Source organism: Girardinichthys multiradiatus, chromosome 6 (genome assembly GCF_021462225.1).
Source record: "Girardinichthys multiradiatus isolate DD_20200921_A chromosome 6, DD_fGirMul_XY1, whole genome shotgun sequence".
NCBI classification, from domain to species: domain Eukaryota; kingdom Metazoa; phylum Chordata; class Actinopteri; order Cyprinodontiformes; family Goodeidae; genus Girardinichthys; species Girardinichthys multiradiatus.
Genome location: NC_061799.1, coordinates 31,626,015 through 31,632,014, shown reverse-complemented (window position 1 = coordinate 31,632,014; position 6,000 = coordinate 31,626,015).

The following is a 6,000-nucleotide window of genomic DNA, read 5'->3' as shown; positions in this document are numbered from 1 at the left end:
GTGCTTCTCCCTTTTCGAAAACCCATTTTGATTTCTAGATATATATCCATTAATATTTAAATAATATGTTAATCTATTATTAATCATTTTTTCCATTATTTTACAAATATTTGATGTTAATGCGATCGGTCTATAATTTTCTGGTTTTGTGTTATTTTTTCCTGGTTTAGTTATTGGAATAATTATGGCTTCCTTCCAGCTCTGTGGCAGCTCTCCCTCCTCCCAGACTTTATTGTATAATTCTAATATTTGTCTTTTGCTTTGTCATTAAGATGTTCTATCATTGTATAGTAAATTTGATCTTTTCCAGGTGATGTATTTTTTGTTTTCCTGGTTACAAAGTTCAATTCTCCTTGTGTAAATGGTTCATTTATTAATTTATTTGTATCTACATTATTTTGCATTAATTCTTTATATTTCATCTTTGTGATTTCCCTACCTTTCTTTCCCTCTTCACTAATATTATTTGAACTATGAATTTTACTAAATGTTTTAGCTAATATGTCAGCTTTTTCTTTATCTTCCATTATAGTTGTATTATCTATTTTTAATATATGATATCCATATTCTTTTCTAATACCCTTCATTCTTTTAATTGTTTTCCAAATGTGATCAATTTTTGTTTCTCTTCCTACGGTATTACAAAAGTTTCTCCAATATTCTCTTTTTGCATGTTTAATGATCTTTCTTACCTTTGCTTGCTTTCTTTTGTCCTCAATTAGGTTCTGATAAATTGGGTTACATTTTAACATTTTAAATGCTTTATTTCTTAATTTTATTACTTCACTACAATATTTTGTCCACCATGGCACAATTTTTTTATCGTTCTTTCTTCCTCCTTTTTTTATTGATTCTTCTGCAGCCTGTAAGATGTTTTTTACAGATATTTATATTTAAACTATTTATATCAATTGACTCATCTATTTCTTCCCATTTCTTTTGACTTAAATATTAAAATTTTTCCCAATCAGCCTTATTAAAGTTCCATCTTTTATATAATCCAGTATTCCTGTTATTTATTAATATTCCTATTATGATTTTAATGGGGTAATGATCACTGCCTACTGTTGTATCTTTGTCAATGTCCCACTCACAGTTATTGGCTAAACAATTTGATACTATTGTTAAATCAATCACAGACTCTGTACCTGTTTTTACATTAATTCTTGTTCCTCTTCCATCATTTATACATACCAAATTATTTCTTCAATAACTTGTCCATTTTTATCATTACATTTTCCCCATAATGTGCTGTTAGCATTAAAATCTCCACACCAGACTACTTTTCCTTCTAAGTATCCCATTAATTCATCCATCAACTCAAATGATAATATTTTACATGGAATATAAAAATTTATTATCTTACATTTTTCTTTTTTATTGTAAATTTCAACTACTATGTATTCTACATTTTTACCTTTTCCTGATATCTGATATTGTATCCCTTCTTTTATAAATATTCCACATCCTCCTCTACTTCCTTCTATTCTATCCCTTCTGATACTATTATACCCTTTAAACACAAAATCTAGTTTTGGCTTTAACCACGTCTCCTGTATACATATAATTTCTGGTTTTTCTTCAATTCCATCTATATACCCTTTAAATTCCTGTCCATTAGCGATTAAACTTCTTTCATTCCACTGTAATATTATCATATGTTTCTATCAGCTGGGGTTCCTCCTTGCCTTCCATCTGTTTCCAACTTTTTATGAATGTTTTTCCAAGATCCTTCTTTAAACCCTAAGAACTTTTCTGCTTCTCTGACTATTATTTTAATCTTTTCTGTTTTGTGTTTAGCCTGTTCAGTGCAGTTAATGACATAAGCTATGAATAATATCAGTTTTTCCACAGACATTGTAACATTTTCCTCTGATTCTACTTTTCTTTGTTGATAATCTGGAATCCTAATTTGACCTTCATCCCTTGATCTTTCATTCTGGACATTTTTGACTGCTTCAGCACAGCTTATGTTTTTAGTCATTTTAATTTGTTGAATTTCTTTTGCCTTCTTCCTTACCTCACATCCCCCAAATGTGACTCTATGTTGCCCTCCACAATTGCAACATTTTTCCTGCACTTCTTCCCCACAATCTTCAATTCTGTGATCTTCTCCACACTTTGGACATCTTTGTTTTCCTTTACAGACAGCTGCTATATGACCATATCTCTGACATTTAAAACATCTTAGTGGTGGAGGAATGAAAGGCCTCACAGAAAAACTCAGATATCCTATTTTAACATTTTGTGGCAACACCTTTTCTTCAAAGTCTATTAAAATTGACAGGCTTCCTACTCTTTCACCATTTACATTTTTAGTCAGTCTTTTGAGATTTTTTATCTTTGCACCAACAATACTTTTTTTTAATTTGTCTATATCTTCCTCCAGAGGAATGCCGTAAATTACCCCCTGAATGATTTTATTTTCTCCTATAATCTTCCTCTCTGTCACCGTTTTCTTGCAAATGTTTTCAACTTGTAAAGCCTTTTTTCTTTGTTCATCGGTTTTACACAACACCAGTATATTTCCATCTCTCAATACCTTCACCATTTCAACATCTCCTATCTTTTTTTTTTATTTCTCTAGATAGTGAAATAGGACTCAGGTTCTCTCTTTCTTCTTCATTTTTTATCTTTAATATTATTTTACATTCTTCCCTTCCAATTTTCCTCCTAACTACTCTCTCTTCTTCAGAACTGTTTTCTTCCAGCTCTCTTTTACTCCTTTGGCTGTCTAACATTTTCCCTTCTTCTGCTTTACCTCTTCCACGTCCTCTCCCTCTACTTACTGGTGTCCATTCATCAAAGTCCATATTGTCCTCCTGTGTATCCATTCTGAACCAGTCACATACCAGTTTATGCCTTTTACTGCCACATCCAAAAGTAAATAATTTCTACCACTGTGGGGTTCTAAGGAGACCAGCGTTTTCAAACCGAAGTTTCGCGCTCCGCCGACCGGTTCGACACGTCAGTGCCTTCAGGGAAGGGCTTAGTTTAACAGGCGTGTGTTCTTCTTTTTCTTAATGGGGCCCCTTTTGGAGACTGGCAAGAAACAAGTTGCCCATTACTGCTATCTACTGGTATGGAGTGTGGTAAAATTAAATTTATATGTTCACTTTCTCTTTTGTTTATTAAATTAAATGTTTACATCTTTCTAAATTTTGTTTTACTGGCATTTTATGTTTCGTGTCCCTCAACCCCAATGTGTGCTGGTACCCATAGAAATGTACCTGCTAATCCCATCATCTTTATTCTAAATAAGGATTGCTGTATTTCTAATTAAAACAATTTCGGCCTGCTCTCTGAAAGACTGCGTTGAAAACTGCTAAGAGCTGAACTTAAATCTGAACAAACTATTGTTCCGGACCCCCGAGAACGCACCAAGATGGAAGAAACTCACTCACTAAGCACCCCTTCTTAGGGAAAAACTAAGCAGATACAGCAAAAATAAATAAATGTAAATAAATAAATGTTCATTACATCTGTAAAGAATAACTGCAACTGAAATCTGAAATCCTAACAAAACTACTTGGCCCTGTATTTCCTGTGGTTTAATGTCTGGAACACTAACAGTTTAACAGTTTAGTTTTTCCATTATTTAATTCAATTCAAAAAATGAATCTCACATAGATTGATTTCACAGTAATATTTCTATAAGTGTTTATACCAATTATGGCTTTTAACTCAGAAGATCTAAACTTCAGCTTCTCAGAAAATTAAACCATAAGCCACAATCACATTTAACAGAAATGTTTGAAATACCACTGTGTATAAGAAATCTGATGAACTACTTTCACTTTCTGAACAGAACTGAAATATTTCTACGATAGTCTAATCTAAATTTCACATGTATTGCTTCTAAATAACTTTGTCTACAATTAGTTTTTTTTATTAAAAACAAAGGACAACGATGCATTAAACAGTTTTCTGGTTTAAATCAGACACGATGAATTACACCGAAGAGGAAAAAGCACTGCAAAATGAAAAGTATTTTGATTATGGCATAACACAAGGGCACTTTGGGTCTAAAAGCTGGCTTGAAATGTTTAAGAAATGTGTGAATTTTGGCTGAACTGAGACAAAGCCCCACAAAAGCCAACCAATCTTAATTACAAGCCTTTAGTGATGGTTATTTTTATCATAAATAACTAAGGTGGTCGAAGTAGAACAAACCAGAGAATGAAAACAGACTCAATACACAGGATGTAGACGGTAAGTGAAGTTTTATTCCTAGTGTAGGCTTGCCTAGGATAATAAGTTGGTGTTGTCCAGGAACCAAGGGAGGAGGACAAAATCCAGGAATCCAAGGTGAGAGTGCTGATGGTGAGTATATTTACAGTGCAGTCCTTAGGTGAGTATTTACCAGGTGCAGGCAGGCAGATCGACAGGTAGACATGCAGGTAGGTAAGTAGCCGGGCAGGTAGGCAGACAGGTAGTCCACATAACTGAGGTTATGTTCCAGCAAAGACCTTCTTCTTCTTCTTGTATTATTTTTGGCAGTTGGCAAATAACTTTATGATGTGCATTACCGCCACCGACTGGTATGGAGTGTGGTTCTTCATGGTTTTAAATCTTATTTACTATTACAACAATCAAATTCTATTTATTAATTTAGTTTTTTTGAAAAATCTAATTATAATTTGAATATGTTTGCTACCTAAACGTCTTTGCAAAGTATCTATCAAAATAAAATGTTCTTTAATACCTACAAATTCTCTCCATAAAATTGTTCTTTCTTGTTCATATTTCTGACACTTCAATATTACATGTCCTATTGTTTCCTCCTCTCCACAATAATCACATTTTCCTGTATTATGTTTCTTTATCTTGATCAATGTAGAATTAAGTCCTGTATGTCCTGGTCTTAATCTTGCAATGAACCTTTCCTCTTTTCTACTCCTTCTTTCAGTTCTTACTTCTCCTACTATCTTGTTGATTCTATAAAAACATCTTCTTTTCCTTTCTTCATCCCACCTTTTTTGCCATTCTTTCCTGATTCTCTGTTTAATTATATTTCTTGCCTCTGACCTACTAATATTTATTATAAAGCTAATGTTGTTTTGTGTTGCCTTCTTTGCTATCCTGTCCGCCATCTCATTCCCTCCAACTCCTACATGTGCTGGTACCCATAAAAACACTAATATTAATCCCATTCTTTGTATTCTAAATAAAGTATGTTTTATTTCCAACAAAATGTCTGGTCTACCCTCTGAATGATTATGTTTTAAACTTAATGATGCTGAACTTGAGTCTGAAAAAATGATTGTTTTTAATGGTTTTATATCCTCCACCCACTGCACTGCTAACAATATGGCTAATAATTCTCCTGAATATATTGATAATCCATCTCTAATTCTTTTTCCTACTTTTATTTTAAATTCTGGTATTACAAATGCTACTCCTATTTTTTCATCTGTTTTTGATGCGTCTGTGTAAATCTGGACATAATGATAGTAATTGTTTATATATTCTTGTATTATACTTGAATCTAATCTACATTTCGTATCCTTTTTCTTTTCCATCAATGCCATATCCATCACTGCTTCTGGTAATAGCCACGGTGGCACCACTGGCAAAGACAACATTAAACTTTTTTCTTTTTCATATATTTGAAATTCTTCTGCTATATTATTGATAATCCAACCAAAACTCTTAACTTCTTTTTTTTTCTTTTTCCCAGCATGGTTTTAAAATATCACGTGTAGGATGATCCGGATTATTGCTTTGTAAGTTTATCCAGTAATTTATTGCTAACTGTTTCCTTCTTAGATCTAATGGCATCTCTCCCATCTCTACCTGAAGTGCTGCTATTGGACTGGTTCTGATTGCTCCTGTACAAATTCTTAAAGCTTGATGTTGTATATCGTCTAATTTTATAAGATGAGTGTTTGCTGCTGATCCATAAATTATACCTCCATAATCAATATTTGATCTAATTAATCCTGTATAAATTATTTTTAATGATGTTCAATCTGCTCCCCAATCAATACCAGCCATACA